We start from the raw sequence: 22,463 nt of genomic DNA, 5'->3' as shown, positions 1-22,463 counted from the left end.
CCAAGGATAATAGGTATAGAAGAGAGTGAAGATTCTCAACTTAAAAGGGTCAGTAAATATCTTCAACAAAATTATAGAAGAAAACTTCCATAACCTAAAGAAGAAGATGCCCATAAACATACAAGAAGCCTACAGAACTCCAAAGAGATGGGACCAGAAAACAAATTCCTGTCACATAATAGGCAAAACACCAGCTGCACAAAACAAAGAATAAATATTAAAAGCAGTAAAGTAAAAAAGTCAAGTAACATATAAAGGCAGACCTATCAGAATTACACCAGACTTCTCAACAAAGATTATGAAAGCCAGAAGATCCTGGGCAGATGTCATACAGACCCTAAGAGAACACAAATGCCAGCCCAGGTTACTATATCCAAGAAAACTCTCAATTAACATAGATGGAGAAGCCAAGATATTCCATGACAAAAACAAATTTACACAATATCTTTCCACAAATCCAGCCCTACAAAGGATAAAAATGGAAAACTCCAATACAAGGAGAGAAACTACACCCTAGAAAAGGGAAGAAAGTAATCTTGCAACAAACCCAAAAGAAGAGAGCCATACAAACATAATTCCATCTCTAACAACCAAAATAACAGGAAACAACAATCACTATTCCTTAATATCTTTTAATATCAATGGATTCAATTCCCCAATAAAAACACATACATTAGCAGACTGGATACATAAACAGGATGCTGAATATGGGAAACATATCTCAGTGACAAAGACAGACATTACCTCAGAGTAAAAGTTTGGGAAAACAATTTTCCAAGCAAATGGTCCCAAGAAACAAGCTGGCGTAGCCATTCTAATATCAAATAAAATCGACATTCAACCAGAAATTTTCAAGAAAAAAAAAAGAAAGGACAGTTAATATGCATCAAAGGAAAAATCCACCAAGATGAGCTCTTAATCCTGAATATCTATGCTCCAAATGCAAGGACACCTACATTCATAAAAGAAACCTTACTAAAGCTCAAAGCACACATTGCACCTCACACAATAATAGTGGGAGACTTCAACACCCCACTTTCATCAATGGGCAGATCATGCAAACAGAACCTAAACAGAGATAGAGAAACTAAAAGAAGTTATGAACCAAATGGATTGAACAGATATTTATATATTTCATCCTAAAACCAAAGAATATACCTTGTTCTTAGCACTTCATGTTACTGTCTCCAAAATTGATCATATAATCAGTCACAAAACAAACCTCAACGGATACAAGATGATTGAAATAATACCATGCATCCTATCAGATCACCACAGACTAAGGCTGGTCCTTAATAACAGAAAAAGGACAGAAAACCCACATACTTATGGAAGATGAACAATGTTCTACTCAATGATAACTTGATCAAGGAAGAAATAAAGAAAGAAATTAACCACTTTTTAGAATTTAATGACAATGAAGGCACAACATACCTAAATTTATGGGACACAATGAAAGCAGTGCTAAAAGGAAAACTCATAGCTTTGAGTGCCCCCAAAAGAAACAGGAGAGAGCATACACTAGCACCTTGACAACACACCTACAAGCTCTAGAACAAAAAGAAGCAAATTCACCCAGGAGGATTAGAAGGCAGGAAATAATCAAACTCAGGGCTGAAATCAACCAAGTAGAAACAAAAAGGACTATACAGAGAATCAGCAAAACCAGGAGCTGGTTCTTTGTGAAAAATCAACAAAATAGATAAACCCTTAGCCAGACTAAGCAGAGGACACAGGAGTGTATCCAAATTAGCAAAATCAGAAATGAAAAGGGAAGCATAACAACAGAATCTGAGTAAATTCAAGAAATCATCAGATCCTACTAAAAAAGCCTATATTCAACAAAACTGAAACATCTGGATAAAATGGAAAATTTTCTAGACAAATACCAGGTACCAAAGTTAAATCAGGATCAGATAAACCATCTAAGCAATCCCATAACTCCTAAAGAAATAGAAGCAGTTATTAAAAGTTCCCAACCAAAAAGAGCCCAGGATCAGATGGGTTTAATGCAGAATTCTATCAGACCTTCATAGAAGACCTCATACCAATACTGTCCAAACTGTTCCACAAAATAGAAACAGACGGAGCACTACCAAATTCCTTTTATGAAGCCACAATTATGCTTATACTCAAACTACAGAAAGACCCCAACAAAGAAAGAGAAAGAAAGAGCACTTCAGACCAGTTTCCCTGATGAATATTGACACAAAAATACTTAATAAAACTCTTGCAAATGAAATCCAAGATCACATCAAAACCATCATCCATCATGATCAAGTAGGCTTCATCCCAGGGATGCAGGGATAGTTCAATATGCAGAAAGCCATCAAAGTAATCCACTATATAAATAAATGCAATGGAAAAACTACATGATTGTCTCATTAGATTCTAAGAAAGCATTCGACACAATTCAACACCCCTTCATGTTAAAAGTCTTGGAAAGATCATGAATACAAGCCCCATACCTAAACATAGTAGCATACAGCAAACCAGTAGCCAACATCAAACTAAATGGAGAGAAACTTGAAGCAATCCTACTAAAATCAGGGATTAGACAAGGCTGCCCACTCTCTCCCTACTTATTCAGTATAGTATTCAAAGTCTTAGCCAGAGCAATCAGACAACAAAAGGAGGTCAAAGGGATATAAATTGGAAAGGAATTAGTCAAAATATCACTATTTGCAGATGGATGCTTCAGTCCTTCTTAAAATGGGGAACAAAAATATTCATAGGAGGAGTTATGGAGACAAAGTTTGGAGCAGAGACTGAAGGAATGGCCATTTAGAGCCTGCCCCACCTGGGGATCCAGTCCATATACATACAGCTACCAAACCCAGATAATATTGCTGATGCCAAGAAGTGCCTGCTGACAGGAGCCTGATATAGCCATCTCCTGAGAGGCTCTGTCAGAGCATGACAAACACAGAGGTGAATGCTAGCAGCCATCCATTGAACTGAGAATGTGGTCCCCTTTGGAGGAGTTAAAGAAAGGGTTGAAGGAGCTAAAGGGGCTTGCAGTCCCATAAGAACAATACCAACCAACCAGGGACTAAACCACCATCCAAAGAGTACACATGGGGAGACCCATGCCTCCAGCTGCATATGTAGCAGAGGATGGTCTTGTTGGGCACCAATGGGAGGAAAAGCCCTTGGTCTTGCCGAAGCTAGAATGTCAGGTTGGGGAGGTGGGAAGGGTTGGGTAGGTGGATGGGTGGGTGGGGAACACCCTTGTAGAAGGGTTTATGTACAGGAAACTGGGAAAATGGATAACATTTGAAATGTAAATAAAAATATTCATAAAAAAGAAAATATATTACCAGCTACCTATAGGCCAATATGTTGGAAGAAATTTTCTCAGTTGAGATTCTTCTTTACCATATAATGCTAGTGTCAGGTTGACATAAAAAGAGTGAGCATAGCCCCTAAGCCCCAAATGTGCGTGACCAGATCTTTTACAACCAAAGTCATTGTGACTGACAGAGGATTAGCTAGGTCAAGCTGCCTGTTTACCTGCCTAAACTGATAAGTGCTCAAGGTCCCACTTTCTTGGACATCCAAAGCATCTCATCACAGGTAACAAATACTGTCAGGGCAGTGATGAAAAAAAAAACCCTCTCTAAAACCCCAAACCTTCAAACTCCCATAAATAGCTGTGGTTGTACAGCATGGCAACCAGCCAAGTACTATGACTACCCAAGATCTCCACTTTCCCTTGCCTTCCCTATTGTCCAATGTAAACACATTATGAGTAGCAGGTCTCTGTGTTCAATGCCCAAGATGCCCACTTCAGAACTCTTATTACATTCCCAGGCCTAGTTGGGACCATGCACCCTACCTACCATCTCAGCCTTGAGAGTGAACCTGGAGCACACCCATCTAAACCATTACCACACTCAAGATGCTACACTTGTGTGAAGAAGCATGGGTACCAGTCCAGACTGATAAGTGACCCCCCCCCAAACCATCTTGACAATGCCAGATCTAGATGGTGTAACACAGTGTGCACAGCAGCCCAGCACGGTAAAGTTTCAAGAAATGTGTCTGTCTTGAGCCATCCTCCCCAATCCTTTCCCTAGCTGGGGACATTTAAATTGTGCACCATCCCTGCCTAGAAGAATTCAAAATCCTATAGGTGCTATACTAATACTTTCAGGCCATGCTTGGGTCATACAGCCTGTATTCTTGCCCAGCCTAGTGAATGCCCTGGATCTATGTCCTCAAAGTTATACCCACACTCCCATGACCCTCTTCATGAGAAGCAAGACTTTGCCTTCCAGGATCATCCTCACATCCAGACATAGTTCCACTCCAGCAGCAACTCAACACCCCCAAACTTGTTTGTGATCCAAACTGCTGCCCTCAAGCACCCCCTCAGAATGTGAGATTATAGGCTGTGGTCAAGCACCTTGTCCATAAGCCAGGCATAGGAATTGTCCAAGAACCTCACCTGCATTCACCTGCCTTCCCTAAGGTCCAAAGCTAATATTCAGTTACAATCACTGAGTATGAGTGATCAAGACTCTTACTCCAGTGGTCCCCTCATATTCCCAGGCATTGTTCTGATTAAACAATTTGCTGACCAGTACATTCTGATAAGTGACTTGGACTCATTCTTGCCCTCCATTCAAATTTCTATTCTCCTGTGGTCAAGAGACCTGGGTACTAACCCAGGCTGACTAGTGATCAAGACCCTGGTCTTCCATCCAACCTCATACTTCCGGTCATCCTTATATTCCCTGGTCTAACTGGGGTTCACCAGAGTGCTCACTATCCCAGTCTGGTGAGACCTCATCCTCATGTGCCATTCCCACATTTTTATGCCTATTCCTGGTCAAGCAGCTTGCGTACCCACCAAGCCTAGTTAATTGTCCAGACTGCTGTTTTCATACTCTACTGAGACTAGAAGTAAGTTCACATTCATAGACACACTATACATCAGATCATCCTGGCGAGTTATCCAGAACCTGGACCTTACACACCATTATCACCCTTCTAGGTCTGTTTCAGGTCACAAAGCCTCTGCACAAGGTCAACTCTTTTAGACTAGACCTTTGCTCTCCCAAGTCATTTCGCCCAATGAGAGTTAGCTGGGATCAATCTGTTTGCTCACCAGCCTAATTTGAAGAGTGATCAACTAGGCCAATGTGTTAACAACCCCATGGCTTGCTGGGATCAGGCAGGTAGGCAGGTAGGCAGGCATGGTGCAGGAATGGTAGTCAAGAGCTTACATCTTGAGCTACAAGCAGGAGACAGAAAGGAAAGCTAACTGGAAATGGCTTGGGATTTTTAAAATTAAATCCTCATGCAATCATACACACATTCAAATATGCCCATACCTACTCCTTCCCAAACATTTCTATCAACTAGAGAGCAAGTATTCTAATACATGAGCCTATGGTGGACATTCTTACTCTGGAATGATACCTACATTCCCAGTACAACCTGCTGCCAGGCAACCTGGGCATGGCCCCTGACTGGTGAAATTGCTTTAGCTGCAATCTAGCTAGGGTCAGCGAAACTGCACACCGTCACAGCCGGGTGAAAGCTCAAAATCCTGCTGCTGTTAGGATGCCTCTAGGCCTAAATTTCATCATGAAGCTTGCACTTAAGCCAGCCTCATGAGTAATCCAGATGCCCCTCTTCTTGGCCCAGCAAGGTTCAATTTTCCTAGGCACTAACCCAGACCTATATGTGATCAAGACCCTGGACTATCAAACACCTTCACATTGCCAGGCCTTGCTGGTATCACATTTTTCATAGTAATCCACCTTACTAGTCCTTGGTATACCTGGGTTTAATCAGAATGTGTACCATACTAGACTGGTGAGAAGTTAAATTTCTGAAGAGTCATATTACTACTCCCAGGTCAGTTTGAGAGGCATGGACTGCACTCCAAGCCATCCTGGAAAATGTTCTGGATATGTGCACTGCTATGATCTCCCTCAAGTTTCAGGCCTAGGTGAATGAGCAAGAGTGTCCTCACAGTTCCAAGCTTAGTTGTACAGCAACTCCCAGACCTACTAAGACTCCTTTGTGACCTAGATCCCTGTTCCTTACACCTCCTGGGAATAGGAATGAGGTTGCAATTGTGAATCAACCAGTCCTGGAGAGAGACCTCCAACTCTACCTTACCACACTGTTATTGTTTGTATAAGCTCAGCCCAAGGAGTGGCACTATTAGAAGGTGTGGACCTGTTGGAGTGTGTGTGGCCTTGTTGGAGTAGTTGTGTCACTGTAGGTGTGGGCTTGAAGATCTCTCACCCCCAGATACCTGAAAGTCAGTATTCTGCTAGCAGCCTTCAGATGAAGATGTAGAACTCTCAGCTCCTCCTGTACAATGTCTGCCTGAATGCTGCCATGTTCCCACCTCGATAACAGACTGAACTTCTGAACCTGTAAGCCAGCCCCAAATATACATTGTTATTATAAGGGTTGCCTTGGTCATAGTGTCTTTTCACAGAAGTAAAATCTTAAGATACCCAACATAACCACACTTTCAGGCTCAGCCACGGTCAAATGCCTGCACACAAGCTGAGCCTGGGAATGGTTCCTGAAATTTGCCCTCCTCTGCCCTCCGCAGGGTTTCGGGTTGATCTAGGATTCAAGATGCCTGGTCAGTAGTCTACCCTGGTAAGTAATCAAGACGCTATACTCCCCCAACATCCTAACAATCCCAGGACTAACTGGGATCCAGTCGATTGCTAACAAGCTGTGTCTAGATGGAGATCAAGACTTTCCTCTCAATGATAATACTCACGCCTCCAAACACAGCTCTCTCAAAGCAGTTTATCCATCATCCAAGCATGGTAACTGCCAAAGAACCTCACCTGCCTTTATTTTCCCTACAGTTCCACAATATCGTGCCACCCAGCCTAAGAATTGGGTCTCCTGTTCAGTATTTTTTTTTCCCAAGACTCGCATTCCTCAACTCCAAGGCCTAGTGAAGGCAAAGGGTATTGCTGACCAGCACATATCCTAGCAATTCTCTAAGACCCTTTGGTCCATATCAAATATCCATTGTGCAGCTAGGCTCAAGAAACCCTGGCATGAACACAGACTAGTAAGTGTTCAAGAACTTGGTCTCCCAAACCATCCCCATACTTTCAAGCCTAGCTGTTTACACAAAGTCTACTTAGCTCCGATGAACCTTACCTGCCATAGCCAGACTTACATTCCCTGTCCTAGTGGAAGTCAATCATAAGTGCACCATCCCAGGCTACTGAGAACTCAAGATTCCATACTGCTGGTATGTACTAATACTCCGAAACATGTTAGGTTGTACAGTCTGAACTCTAGCTAAAGCTGGTGAGTGACCTGAACCAATGCACCTGCAGGACATCAAATAGAGTACAGAATGGCTGTGTCAGGCAGACAAGTAGCCTACCCTGATGAGAGGGCAAGACTCCCCCATCATAAACCATCCCCACTCTTCCACATAGCCTTGGTAATACAACTTTCCCACAAGCCAGCCTCATGAGTCGCCTGGAACCCGCCCCTTTGCACTGATACCACATTCTTAGGCCCAGCTGCTGTTAAGCAACTTAGGCATTGCCCTGACTGGGCAGTATGAGCCACTGATTTGTCTATCTTGGGTAACACAGACTTCCCACCAACCCAACTTAGAGCTCAGAATCTAATAGTGCTGCTGTCAGAATCCACCCAAGCCTACCTTGAGTCGCGCAGCCTATGCTCAATTCAGCCTCATTAGTAATGCAGAATCCTGCTCTCCTTTCCTATCTCCACATTTCTAAGACTAGATAAGTTCAAGCATGCTGGACACCAGCTGAGACTGGCAAATGACCAAAACTCTGCCCTTTATCCTGCCAGAACATCCCAGGCCTGGTTTTCATTACACAGCTTGAGCATCATCGAAGCCTTGTAATTGATACTGAACCTTGCAAATCTACTCCATCACCACACTCTCGTACTGAGACGAATCCAAAATGCACTTTTACCAGAACATATAGGTGGGTGATCAGGACATTGCACCACAAAACCAACTGTACACTGATAGGCTTACCTAAGACCAAAAAAAAGCCTGCACAAATGCTGGTCCTATGAACAATCACATTCATTGCCTTCCTGTGTCATTGCCACAGTTTCCAGGTGAACTGGGCTTGAATCACAAGCTGCCTGGTCACCAGCCTACCCTTGTGAGTGATCAAGAACAAACCCAGCATCCTAAACATCCCCAAACTAGTTGGGGTCAAGTAGCCTGGTCACCAGCACTGCCTGTTAGTCAAGGATTTCCCTTCTCTGACATCCTCATACTCAGCCAAAGATATGGTCAAGCAGGATGCCCATCATCCAAACACAATGACTGCCCAAGAAGCTCGAATGCCTTCAGCTTCTGTAAGGTTCACATGGCAATATCAGTTCAGTTCACATTGCCTGAGTATCAGGCATCCATGTTCAATGATCAAGATTCCCAACCAGCACCTTCCTCATCCGTCCAGGACTAGTTCACATGGGACAGACTACAGAGCAAGCCAACCTGGTAAGTCTCCAGACTCCTGCCCCTCTGGTACCATTTCTCTTGTCCAATGCCCTATGGGGTCAAGCAGCCCATGCACCAGTTCATACTGATAAATATTCATGATCCTGGTCAGGATCCTTGGACCCCAAAGCCATCCTACTTCTAGCCCTAGCTGTTGACTTGCCTTGTGCATTTCAAAGAATCCAGCTGTCCATATGCAGAGTCAATCAGATTGGTCGCCATCCCAACCTTGTTAGACCTCAATATTTTATCCTGTGCAATCAGAATAATCCCAGACCTTGCTTGAGTGGCACAGCCACACTAAAGCCAGACTGTAAAGTGACCATCTTGTGCCATCTCTATTATTCACAGGCCTGGGGTCAAGCAGAATTATAGGTGACCAATACCCTGCCTTCCATACCATCCTTACATTCCTAGGCTCAGCTTGGGTCTTTTAGCTGACTCTGAAGCTTGCATATCTATAATATCACCACACTCTCATACTCAAGTGAGAGCAAGATGAATTTGTACCAGACAAAACTAGAAACTGATCAGGACCCTGTAACTTAAATGTTTTCAATAATATTTTTAATGGTGGTTCCTAAATGCTTTAACTTCCCTTTTAGCCCATCACTCACAAGAGGGAGTGGAAAAGAAAGGATACCAGGCAAGTAGACCTGTTTAGAAAGTTTCATTGGAGCAGTTTGAACACAAACAACACTTCAACACAGTTTCTGTGTTGTCTGGAAATCGGCAGATAAGTTCACAGGTTTACAGTGGCAGCTTGATCCACTGGCAAATGCTTCATGGATACACCAGCTGACCAGTTTGGGAGAGTCAGGATAGCAAACATGAATCAGCAGTGGTGGCACTACCTAGCAGAGACAGCCAGGCCTCAGCCTCGGCTCAAGTTAGCAGGAAGGACCCGGAGGGATGTCAGGAGAATTTCTAGGTTGTACCTCTCTGAAGCAAAGATCAGTGAAGATGTGAGATCAACAAGTATTGCAAGCTAGTTCTTAAGCAAGCCAAACTCAACCAATGCAGCTCAACTACACAGTTTAAGGCAGACCAATACCTGTGTGTTGTTAGCAAAGAATCCTTTGCCATGTGGCCTTTCACATGCTTGCTTTAGCAGAATATATTTTCTCCTGTGTCTGCTTCAGTGAAACAATGCTTCATGAGTCTGCTTTAGCAAAATATCCTTTCACTTGTGCCTGCCTCAGGAAAACACTTCTTCATGTGTTTCTCCAGGAAAACACCATCTAACACAACTGGCTTTCCAAAATCCCTTAAATTCCCTCTTCAGGACCCTGTAGTCTCCAAAAATCTTTACACTGATGGTCATAGCTAGTGTCCCACAGTTTTTACAACAGTCGAGCTTGGTGAGTTTACAAAAACCTCTGTGCCCAAGCCATTCTCAAAGTCCCTAGCTGTGGTCAATCAAAATGTGTCTCATCAGAGCCTGGTGAGAGTTCAAAATCCTGCAGGTGTCAAATTAATACTTTTTTCCCATCTTTATTAACTTGAGTATTTCTTATTTACATTTCAATTGTTATTCCCTTTCCCGGTTTCCGGAACAACATCCCCCTAACCCCTACCCCTCCCCTTCTATATGGGTGTTCCCCTCCCCATCCTCCCCCATTACCGCCCTCCCACCAACAGTCATGTTCACTGGGGGTTCAGTCTTGGCAGGACCCAGGGCTTCCCCTTCCACTGGTGCTCTTACTAGGCTATTCATTGCTACCTATGAGGTCAGAGTCCAGGGTCAGTCCATGTATAGTCTTTAGGTAGTGGCTTAGTCCCTGGAAGCTCTGGTTGCTTGGCATTGTTGTACATATGGAGTCTCGAACCCCTTCAAGCTCTTTCAGTCCTTTCTCTGATTCCTTCAACGGGGGTCCTGTTCTCAGTTCAGTGGTTTGCTGCTGGCATTCGCCTCTGTATTTGCTGTATTCTGGCTGTGTCTCTCAGGAGAGATCTACATCCGGTTCCTGTCGGCCTGCACTTCTTTGCTTCATCCATCTTATCTAGTTAGTTGGCTGTATATGTATGGGCCATATGTGGGGCAGGCTCTGAATGGGTGTTCCTTCTCCCTCTGTTCTAAACTTTGCCTCCCTATTCCCTGCCAAGGGTATTCTTGTTCCCCTTTTAAAGAAGGAGTGAAGCATTCACATTTTGGTCATCCTTCTTGAGTTTCATTTGTTCTTTTGGAACTAGCTTGAAGATACACAGCTTACAATCAAACATAGGCTAGTAAATGAAACAGATGTTCACATTGCTTGGGCATCGACACAGGTTCAGGCCCCTCATCCCACCCTCCCTCACTTTCCTCTCAGTTCCTACCGTAGAGAGAATGTTCTCAGACCAGCCACAATTCCTTTGCGACTAAGATCCTTATCCCCTACACCTATGCAGAGTGGGTGTAATGTCACAACACAGCCCATGTACCAGCCCACACAGGTGAGCATTCATAAACTGCATCCTTCCGTACAATTTCCTCCCTCTTAGACCTAGCTGGAGACAAAACATCTGCAGGTAAGCCAAACCTGTGGATGATCCTTCGCTTGCCCTCCTGTGCCACTCTCACAGCTCCTAGCAGAGCTAGGGTTGAACTGACTAATTACCAGCTTACCCTGACAAAGGATCATGACCTGGTTCTCCCAGCCTCATAACAATGGCAAAAGTGTTGGGGTCAAGTGGCTTGGACAGCAGTGCTGCTTAACTAGTGATCAAGATTCCCTTTCCTGATAAATTTCACACACTCAGTGTATGGGATTCTAAAAACCCCTGGTGTTAGAGTCACTGCTTTGTTTGGAGTCTTGATCACAGCTAAATAATGATGGTTAAGACCAGGCTGATTAAGCCTTAATTTTTCTGATATTATTAGGACACTGGAAAAGAGTCAGTTATGATCCCTCAACTTGACCACAGCTCAGCTTCTATACAGGTTTCTTGATCATTACTAAGGCCTGTCACATGACAGTTCAAAATCCTTGTCTCTTGTAGTCTGCATTCATGCCAAGCTCATAAATGATTCACACCCCTGCCCCCCTGTACTAGCTTCCCATTCCCAAGGCCAGCTGATGGCTTTTAAGTAATTAATATCCTGCTTTCACACTCCACACTCAAACTTCCAAGCCTAACTTGAAGAGCCCAGCTTGACTACAACTCCAAGTTCATTTGCCCCAAACCTTGCCCATCTATATCATTACCATACTCCCACATCCGGCTGTGTTCAAGTTATATCTGTACCCAGACAAAACTGTTGGTTGAGCAAGACTCTGTGATCTGAAACTCTCCTCATACTGCCAAGCATCACACATTTTACGCAGTGGTTTGATAAATCCCTAAGAACCTCTCCTTTCTGAGCCATTCTCCTAGTGACTGACCTAGATGGATTTAACATAAAGATCACATCCTTCAGGTGTGAAATTTAGGGCTAGTTTAAGGTCAAAATTCTGCTATTCCACCAAACTAGTGAGTGACCCAGACCCTTTCACTGCTAGGACCTTCTTGGTGAGGGACCAAAACCCTGCCCTCCTATACTGTCCTCCAAGTCCCAGGCATATTCCCACTGCACCAGCTCCTGGATGAGCCATACCTCCTTTGGGACCTAGATGCCTGTCCTCCTAAGCATACTCTGACAAGAACAGACTGGGTGTATATGTCCAACTAGGTGAGTGACCCATAACCCCATCATTCCTAAGCACAGCAGGGGTCAAGAGGCCGACTCTCTTCCAGCATCCTAATATGCCAGAAAAATTTGGGGTTAAGCAGCCTGGCCACCAGTGCTATTTAGCTGTTGGCTGAGACTTGAGAATCCATGTGTCCTGGCATAGAAGTAATCAAGCTGCTCGCCCATCAGCCAAGTATATTGATTGTCCAAGACACCAATTACCTTCGCTTTTCACAAGGTCCCCCAGCCTGAGTACCAGGCTTCCATGTTCTGTGATCAAGACTCCTATTCCAGAGCCTTCCTCAGATAACCAGGTCTAGTTTAGATGAAGCACATTGCTGGCCAGCAAGCGTAGCTGGGTGAGTCTTCCAGACTGCTGCTGCCTGGTGCCATCTTATTACCCACTGACCAGCTGGTATGGGTCAAGTAGACCTTTGTCCCCCATACCACCTTATACTTACAAGCTTAACTGTTGCCGCAAAGCCTTCTTGGTTCCCAAAAGCATTCCCTGCTATAGCAAGGTTCAAATTTGCTACTCTCAGCTGGGTCAATCAAATTGCACGTCATTCCAGTCTGTTGAGAGCTCAAGAACCTATCCAGCTGGTGTAGTGTTAATATTCCCTGGTCCAGCTTTAAGTGCACAGCCTACACTCTGGCCCAACCTAGTGAATGTTCGCGACCCATGTACTTCAAGGATATCCATGTAGTCACAGGCATAGAATGGGTGAGGAAGCCTGACCACCAGCCTCCTCTGGTGATGGAACAAAACCCCACCCTCATACACCATCTTCACCATCCTAGTACTAGCCCTTAGTGACACAGTTTTCCAATAATACAGTCTCGTGATACCCCTCCACACTGATACTAACCACCCTCTCAGATCCGGCTGTTGTCAAGCAAGCTGGGTATTTCCCCTAACTGGTGGAATCTCAAGAATCTTGCCTTCCTGAACCAGTTACCTTCTCTGGCCGGGTTGAATCAAACTATGCTTCACCACAGCCTGGTGAGCGCTTAAAATCATATCCTGCTACTCTCAGACTACTTCTAGGTCTGGCTTGTGCCAAGCTGCCTACACTCAAGCCAGTTTAGTGAGTGGCGTAGACCCTGCTCTCCTGTGCTAGTCGTACTTTACCAGCTGAGGTCAAGCAGCTTGTCCAGCATTCCGGCCTTGTGATTGACTCTGAACTCTACACATCTCTACAATTTCCATGATTCCAAGCCCAGTTGGGGTTATGGGAATCAAACCCAAGTGGTGAGTGGTCAAGACCCTCAAGTCTCTAACCATCATTATGCTGGTAGACCTGGTATCATGAAGTTCACATAGCAGCTCACCTTGGTGACTTCTCAAGAATCTTGCCTGCCTAAGCAATCCTCCCAGTCCTAATTGGATCAATCAGTATGTGCTTCATCTCACACATTCAAAAAAACATATAGGTGTTATGGTAGTGTTTTTAGCTTTAGAAACAGCCATATGTCCAACCCAGCCTGGTAAATGACCCTTACCTCTTGTACTGTTAGTATATCCCCACAGTTCAAAGATTGCCTTGTGACCCAAAACCCTGTCTTCCTTCACCAGCTCAGGATGGAAGGAGGCCACAATCAAAGGCTAAACGTGTACCAGCCCAAGCTTGTGAGTGGCCCCAAACCATACCTTTCCCTATGATTACCATACAGCCTGGATGGGATGAAAAAAAATAAAGCCTACACACAGGCTGAGCATGGGAGTTAGGCTGAGTTTTGCCCGTCTGTGCCACAAATTTGGTGCAAATGAAGTCAAGCTACTTGCTCAGCAGCATACCCTAGTGAGTGAACAAAACCTGATTATGCCCCAAACCCTGATAACCAAACTAGTTGGGGGTAAAGAAACCTTTTTACAACCATTACCTAGCCAATGATCAACATAGTCACTTCAACAATTATTGACTGTTTTCAAAGCAAGCGTGATATGCATGATGTGCATTCTTTCTGGACCTGTTGTCTGTTCTGGACCTATGTGAGAGGGAAGACCGTGCCTTTATACGCATATAGAATTTTGGCTCTTCCGTGCTGACCCCATACTCCTAAGTCCAGCACTGTGACTTTGATGGAACATCTGCTTAATCTGCTTTCAGTGTCGGCAAGGTCCCATCCAATAGCTCGCAACACTGCCAGGTACCAGGTTTCGTTCGTTCGTTCCTTACACTCTCTGGCCTAGTTCAAGTAAGATCGCTGACAAGCACAGTCTGATGAGTGGTTCACAACCCTGCCCCTGATACCATTTCTATCTCCCATTGATCAATTACATCAAGCAGCCCTGACACTAGCTTCAAACCACCCAAAGACTCACATATTCACCAAGTTCATGGTCCCACCCTGGTTCTCACCAGGTACTCAGGGTACTATCAAGGTACTATCAGCTGGGCCTGATAGTAGTGTATGGCTATCCCCACAGTCCCAAACCTAGCTTACTTAGATCCTGTAGGTTGACCACCAGCTGAGCATTGTAATACCTGTCAATACCATAACCATACTCCCCAGCCCAGCTGGGGTCATGATGTCAAACTTTATTTTACACTGGGTTAGTCACTGGCCTAACTGGGTTCCATTCATCCACAATGTGCACCATTCCAGCCTGGTGAGGTCTTAGAAAAAAGCCATATACAGCAAACCTGTCGCTAACATTAAACTAAATGGAGAGAAACTTGAAGCAATTCCACTAAAATCAGGGACTAGACAAGGCTGCCCACTATCTCCCTACTTATTCAATATAGTTCTTGAAGTTCTAGCCAGAGCAATCAGACAACAAAAGGAGGTCAAGGGGATACAGATTGGAAAAAAGAAGTCAAAATATCACTATTTGCAGATGATATGATAGTATATTTAAGTGATCCCAAAAGTTCCACCAGAGAACTACTAAAGCTGATAAACAACTTCAGCAAAGTGGCTGGGTATAAAATTAACTCAAATAAATCAGTAGCCTTCCTCTACACAAAAGAGAAACAAGCCGAGAAAGAAATTAGGGAAACGACACCCTTCATAATAGACCCAAATAATATAAAATACCTCGGTGTGACTTTAACCAAGCAAGTAAAAGATCTGTACAATAAGAACTTCAAGACACTGAGGAAAGAAATTGAAGAAGACCTCAGAAGATGGAAAGATCTCCCATGCTCATGGATTGGCAGGATTAATATAGTAAAAATGGCCATTTTACCAAAAGCGATCTACAGATTCAATGCAATCCCCATCAAAATACCAATCCAATTCTTCAAAGAGTTAGACAGAACAATTTGCAAATTCATCTGGAATAACAAAAAACCCAGGATAGCTAAAACTATTCTCAACAATAAAAGGACTTCAGGGGGAATCACTATCCCTGAACTCAAGCAGTATTACAGAGCAATAGTGATAAAAACTGCATGGTATTGGTACAGAGACAGAAAGATAGACCAGTGGAATAGAATTGAAGACCCAGAAATGAACCCACACGGGGTTTGGGATTTAGCTCAGGGGTAGAGCGTTTGACTAGCAAGCGCAAGGCCCTGGGTTCGGTCCCCAGCTCCAAAAAAAAGAAAAGAAAAAAAAAAAGAAATGAACCCACACACCTATGGTCACTTGATTTTTGACAAAGGAGCCAAAACCATCCAATGGAAAAAAGATAGCATTTTCAGCAAATGGTGCTGGTTCAACTGGAGGTCAGCATGTAGAAGAATGCAGATTGATCCATGCTTATCACCCTGTACAAAGCTTAAGTCCAAGTGGATCAAGGACCTCCACATCAAACCAGATACACTCAAACTAATAGATGAAAAAGTGGGGAAGCATCTCGAACACATGGGCACTGGAGAAAATTTCATGAACAAAATAATAATGGCTTATGCTCTAAGATCAAGAATCTACAAATGTGATCTCATAAAACTGCAAAGCTTCTGTAAGCAAAGGACACTGTTGTTAGGACAAAACAGGAACCAACGGATTGGGAAAAGATCTTTACCAATCCTACATCTGATAGGGGGCTTATATCCTATATGTACAAAGAACTCAAGAAGTTAGACTCCAGAGAATCAAATAACCCTATCAAAAATGGGGTATAGAGCTAAACAAAGAACTCTCAGGTGAGGGATACTGAATGGCTGAGAAGCACCAAAAGAAATGTTCAACATCCTTAGTCATCAGGGAAATGCAAATCAAAACAACTCTGAGATTCCACCTCACACCAGTGAGAATGGCTAAGATCAAAACCTCAGATGACAACAGATGCTGGCGAGGATGCGGAGAAAGAGGAACACTCCTCCATTGTTGGTGGGATTGCAAGCTGGTACAACCACTCTGCCTTAAGCAGGAAATCAGTCTGGAGGACCCTCAGAAAATTGGACATTGTACTACTTGAGGACCCAGCTATATCACTCCTGGGTATAAACCAAAACGTTGCTCCAACATATAACAACGACACATGCTCCACTATGTTCATAGCAACCTTATTTCTAATAGCCAGGAGCTGGAAAGAACCCAGATGTCCTTCAACAGAGGAATGGATACAGAAAATGTGGCACATCTACCCAATGGAATACTACTCAGCTATTAAAGCAGGGACTTCATGAAATTTTAAACAAAATATCTTCCTGAGTGAGGTAACCCAATCACAAAAAACCATGCATGGTATGCACTCACTGATAAAGCAGTATTAGCCCAAAAGCTCGAATGCTTTACTCCTTCTTAGAAGAGGGAACAAAATATTCACAGGAGGGGATATGGAGACAATGTTTGGAGCAGAGAATGAAGGAATGGCCATTCAGAGCCTGCCCCACCCCATATGTATACAGCCACCGAAACTAGATAAGATTGATGAAGCTAAGAAGTGTATGCTGGGCCAGTGTGTGGAAATTAGTATGGAGGTATCCATAAGGCCGTGGAACTGCTCGATTTCTATAGAGAAGCTGGCGGCTGGTGCCAGGGGCTTCTGAGTTCTCAAGGAGGCTGCAAGGCCATGTTGGCTTGGCGCGTGGTATGCGGCGCCTGGGGGTCCCTTCGCGTGGCCATCTGGCCTCCCGGGGCGCGGCTCGGCCTAGGCGGCTCCGGCAGGGCCCTGCTGCCACCAGTGAGTTGCTGCCTGGGCTGCCTGGCAGAGCGCTGGCGGCTGCGACCGGCCGCGTTCGCCTTGTGGCTGCCCAGGGCCAGCCTGCGGACCCACTGCTCAGGCGCGGGGAAGTCAGCCCCGGGAGCCCGCCTTTGGAGGAGGTGCAGAGCCCATCATTGGAGGAGGTGCCACTGCGCAGGTCCTCAGTGCCAGGCGCGTCAGGGCACGCGCCACCAGCTCCTATGAAAATCCATGGACAATCCCACATTTGTTGTCAATGATGAGAATTGGCCTGGCCACGGTGTTGGGCTATCTGATTCTTGAAGAAGATTTTAATGCTGCACTAGGTGTTTTTGCTTTAGCCGGGCTAACGGATTTGTTGGATGGATTTATTGCTCGAAACCGGGCCAATCAGAAATCAGCTTTGGGAAGTGCTCTTGATCCACTTGCTGATAAAGTTTTTATCAGCATCTTATATATTAGCTTGACCTATGCAGATCTTATTTCAGTCCCACTCACTTACATGATAATTTCAAGAGACGTATTGTTGATCGCTGTTGTCTTTTATGTCAGATACCGAACTCTGCCAGCACCGCAGACACTAGCTTAGTACTTCAATCCTTGCTATACCCCTGCTAAGTTAAAACCAACATTCAGCAGCAAGGTCAATACAGCAGTCCAGTTAATTTTGGTGGCAGCTTCTCTGGCAGCTGCAGTTTTCAATTATGTGGACAGCATTTATCTTCAGATACTATGGTGTTGTACAGCATTCCTACAACTGCATCAGCATACAGGTAGTATCACTGTGGCCGGAAAACTAAAGGGCAAATGACAGACACCCAGATCCAGCAGCAAGGAAGAGACTTGCGTCATCGGCAGCAGCACCAGCGAAAGCTATTGGACTTTCCTGATCTTGGTGTTCAGCTTGTGAAAGGTCTTGTCAGACAAACCGTGTCTTCAAAACCGAAGAAATGTACGTCGAAAATAAGCTCGATTATGGGCCTATATGGAATTTCCAGTGTATTTTTAAATACAAATGAAAATATAATGTAGAATTTTTAATCTTAGGTTTTTGATTAATTGGTGAGATGAATTATTCCATTTTTTTAGAATGTTTTTAACAAACAGTTGGTAACATGGAAACAAAGGAAAGCAGGAGGGAATCCCCAGATTAGATACATACCGCACACGGCATGGCTATACATGGTTATGCTTGAATTTTTAATCTATAAACACATAACGGTTCATGTGACTAATGCTTGGTCATTTGAAAAGTGAGAGTAGAACTAGCTATGGGTAGTGCAAAGGCATACAGAGCATTAAAATGCAGTAAGTTTTGAAAATAAAAAAGAAAAAACAAATTGGAAGGCATTGAAGTTCACCAGTAGTCTTCCAGCCTTTCACTACCAAATAGTTTCTGTATCAGGATAACAGATAACACAGCTCAAAAGGGAGACCACAAGTATTAGGCTTCACATCTAAAAGGCAGAGAATTACATCATGCCTTCTCACTGTTTCTAATGGGATATTTGTATGATACTGGAACCTGCATTCATATGTCGTGTAAATAGTATGAAACTTTCTATTTTTCAAAGTTTTTTTTAACTTTGGGAAATCTTCTATTGTTAACATCATAAAAAAATAAAAAAGCTAGAAGTAAAAAAAAAAAAAAGAAGTGCAGGCTGACAGGAGCTGGAGCTGGCTGTCTCCTGAGAGACACAGCCAGAGCATGACAAATACAGAGACAAATGCTAGCAGCAAATCACTGAACTGAGTACAGGACCGCCTTAGGGAGAATCAGAGGAAGGATTGAAAGAGCTGAAGGAGCTTGCAACCCCATAAGAACAACCTCGCCTGCCAACCAGAGCTTCCAGGGACTAAGCCACTACCTAAAGACTATACATGGACTAACCCTGGACTCTGACCTCATAGGTAGCAATGAATATCCTAGTAAGAGTACCAGTGGAAGGGGAAGCCCTTGGTCCTGCCAAGACTGAACCCCCAGTGAATGTGATTGTTGGTGGGAGGGCGGTAATGGGGGGAGGATGGGGAGGGGAACACCCATAAAGAAGGGGAGGGGGGAGGGGCTAGGGGCTAGGGGGATGTTGGCCCGGAAACTGGGAAAGGGAATAACAATCGAAATGTAAATAAGAAATACTCAAGCTAATAAAGATGAAAAAAAATCCTGCACGTGTCTTTCTAATGCCTTCAGGCCTGGCTTGAGGTACTCTTGTAAGACATCTCCACATCCCTGGGTCCTTCTTGTTAAGGGATGAAGACTCTGCCTTCTACATCATCCTTACAGTTGCTATTCCAGCAGCTTCCAGCCAGCCAAGACTCCTTTGTCACACAGACCCCTATCTTCATGCAACTGCTCAGAAGGGGAGTGAGCCACAAGACAAACAAAGCACAGTGAATCAGATCGTCAATCAGAACAGCCTATTGGATCTCCCAGATTCTTGTCTCTAGCACCAATATAGTCAGTATTCCAGCCACCCATGCCATCCTCATACTCGAGGCCTAGCTAGAGTCAATGAGATTGTATACCACTTCAGCAAGAGCTAGAGATCCTATCTTGCTGGTGTGACCCACACAATTTCAATTTGATGAATGTTTGGGACCTATGCGCTTTCAGAACCCATTAACCCAGCACGGAATGTATGGAGAAGCCTGAACCATGGGAAAAGGCCATGCCTTTATGCACCCATACAGATGCCACATTCCCAAGCTCAGCATGATGTCTTCACTAGAGCATTGGCCATCAATATTGTCACACCCCCATACCCAGGTAGGGTCAAGATGCATTTGTACCAGACTGAGCTGCTCGTCAATCAAGACTAGCTTCCAAATCAACTTTATACTGACTGGTCTAGTTGGTGTTACACAGTTCACACAGCTGCCCAGCTGGGTGAGTTCCCATGAACCCTACCTGCCTGATTCATCTGTTCCATTCCTGGTTCATCTGGGTTCAATAAGAATGAGCATCATCCCAGCCTCCTGAGACCTCAAAATCCTATAGGTGGCCTATTAATAATTTCAGGCCTAGTGTGGAAAGCATAGCCTCCACACTAGCCCAGCCTGGTGAGTGGCTAGATTCTTGAACTGCTAGAAACCCCCCATTGTCCCAGGCCCCTCTTGGAAATGATGGTCAAGACCTGCCCTCCTGCCCCAAAGACTCAGGCACAATTCCTACCTCAGCAGCTTCCAGACCAGCCAAGACTCCTTTGTCACCCTGACCCTTGTGCTCCTGAACTTGCTCAGAAGGGGAATAAGGTCCCAAGCCCACTCCCACCTATTACAACAGTGCCAGGCCTAGTGAGGGTTCAAAAGCCTGCACATAATATGGCCCTATGATTCAGATCTTCTCTGCCATCACACGGTTCCTGCTCAAACTGGAATCAAGCAGCTTGATGACCAGCACTGCACAGGCAATGATTAAGCTCCCGGGCATCTTACATCTCACTGATAGGCCAAACACAGTCATTTCCCAGGAACCCCAACTGCCCTTACCTTTCCCAAAGTGACATGCCAATATTGGAGCATACAGTCTGAATGCTAGGCTGCCCTGTTCAATGTTCAAGACTCCAGAACCTTCCTCATTACCCAGTCCCAGTTCTCGTGAGCACCACAACCTGGTGAGTCTTCCAGATCCCTACTACCCAATGCTCTGTTGGGATCAACCGGCCCAGCCATTAGCCCAGACTGGCCAGAGCTCTAGATCCTCCCCTGCTGGTGTGGTACCGATAATTCCAGGCCTATCTTGGGGTTCAAAGCCTGTTCTCAGCTCACCTTGGTGAGTGTCCTGAATTCACGCTGTTCTGGGACATCTTCGTAGTCCAAAATACAGATTGACTGTGAATCAATTCTGGGTCACTCTTAAAATTGGCTGGGCTAGGTATAGGTGTGGTATTAATAGTCCCCTGACCTAGCTTTGAGGCCACAGCCTGCACTGTAGCCTAGCCAGGTGAGTGACCAGGACATGTGCACTCCAAGGACATTCTCATAGTCTCAGAAATAAAACGGACCAAAGCAGACTGAGCTTTCCATAGTCAGTCTCATGAATGGTTCAGAATCTTGCCCCTCCACTCACATAACAGCATTCTCAGATCCAATGGCTGTCAAGAAACCAGGGTACTACCCTGGTTGAGGCCACAACTGCTTGAGCCACTACCTACCTAGTTGGGGTCATTCACTCAAGCCAGCCTTGTGAATGACCCAGACACCTGTCCTCTTGTGCCATGCCCACCTTCTCAGGCCCAATCCATCAGCCTGGTCACCAGCACAGACTGGTAAGTGATCAAGACCCTTCCCTCACCCTCTCAAGCCTAGTTTGGATCGTGCAGCTTGCTCACCACCCCAGCGTCATCACTGAACACAAACCTTTCATCTGTATCACACCAGACTGATGAGGGACCAAGGCCCTGCACTCCGAAACTGTTCATAAGTTGGGTTACACAGTTTACAAAATAGTCCTTCCTGGTCTGGTAAGTAATCTGGACCCTTCAACTGCTGGAATAGTCCAACAACCCCGGACCTATCTACTGAGGGATCAGGACCCTGCTCTCCTGTAACACTCTCACAGTCCCAGGCATAGACACTTCAGCATCTCCTAGATAAGCTACGACTTCCTGCCATCCTGGACCTGCTCAGAAGGTGTGATCTCGTACTCAGAGGCTGAACGTGAACCAGCCCAATGAGGTCAGTGAACCATAGTTGGTGTAAAAATTAATCCAGCACACAACCTGGACCTGTGAATGACCATGACCATCCAACCTGCACCATCCCAACAGCCACTCCATTTGACTCCCCTACTATCCTAACAATACAAAAAACCTATAGTGCTTGGGCAAAAGGCCTGGTGACCAGAGCTACCTAACCAGTAATCAGGACTCTCCCTTTCCTGAAATCCTCTCACTCTCAGGCATGTCTGTGGTCAAGCCCATCAACCAAGCCCAGAAATTGCCCAAGAGCCCCACCTTCCTTTATTTTCTGTTAGCTCCCCCTGCCACTTTTAGGTCACACAGCCCAACCATCAGACATCTCTGTTCAGTGACCAGCACCTTCTCTACAGCCCACGACTTACTTCAGGAAAACATGGCTAAACAGCACAACCTGGCTAAGCCTCTCAGACAGCTGCCCATCTGTGATTGAGCAGTCCAGACACTGCTGAGTATTCTAGGCCTACCTAATATCACAAAGCCTGCTGAGTTCCAGTAACTCCTGCCATAGAAACAACAACATTCCGCAGCGCAGCT

General features: G+C 44.8%; 1 pseudogene; it reads left to right on the top strand.

Moving 5' to 3' along the window:
- Positions 1-17,118: 17,118 nt before the first annotated feature.
- Positions 17,119-22,359, top strand: Crls1-ps1 (cardiolipin synthase 1, pseudogene 1; annotated as a pseudogene).
- The last annotated feature ends 104 nt before the right edge of the window (positions 22,360-22,463 follow it).

This window comes from Rattus norvegicus, chromosome X (genome assembly GCF_021556685.1).
Source record: "Rattus norvegicus strain SHRSP/BbbUtx chromosome X, alternate assembly SHRSP_T2T, whole genome shotgun sequence".
In the NCBI taxonomy this organism is placed as follows: Eukaryota; Metazoa; Chordata; class Mammalia; order Rodentia; family Muridae; genus Rattus; species Rattus norvegicus.
This window is presented reverse-complemented; position numbering and strand designations above follow the sequence as displayed.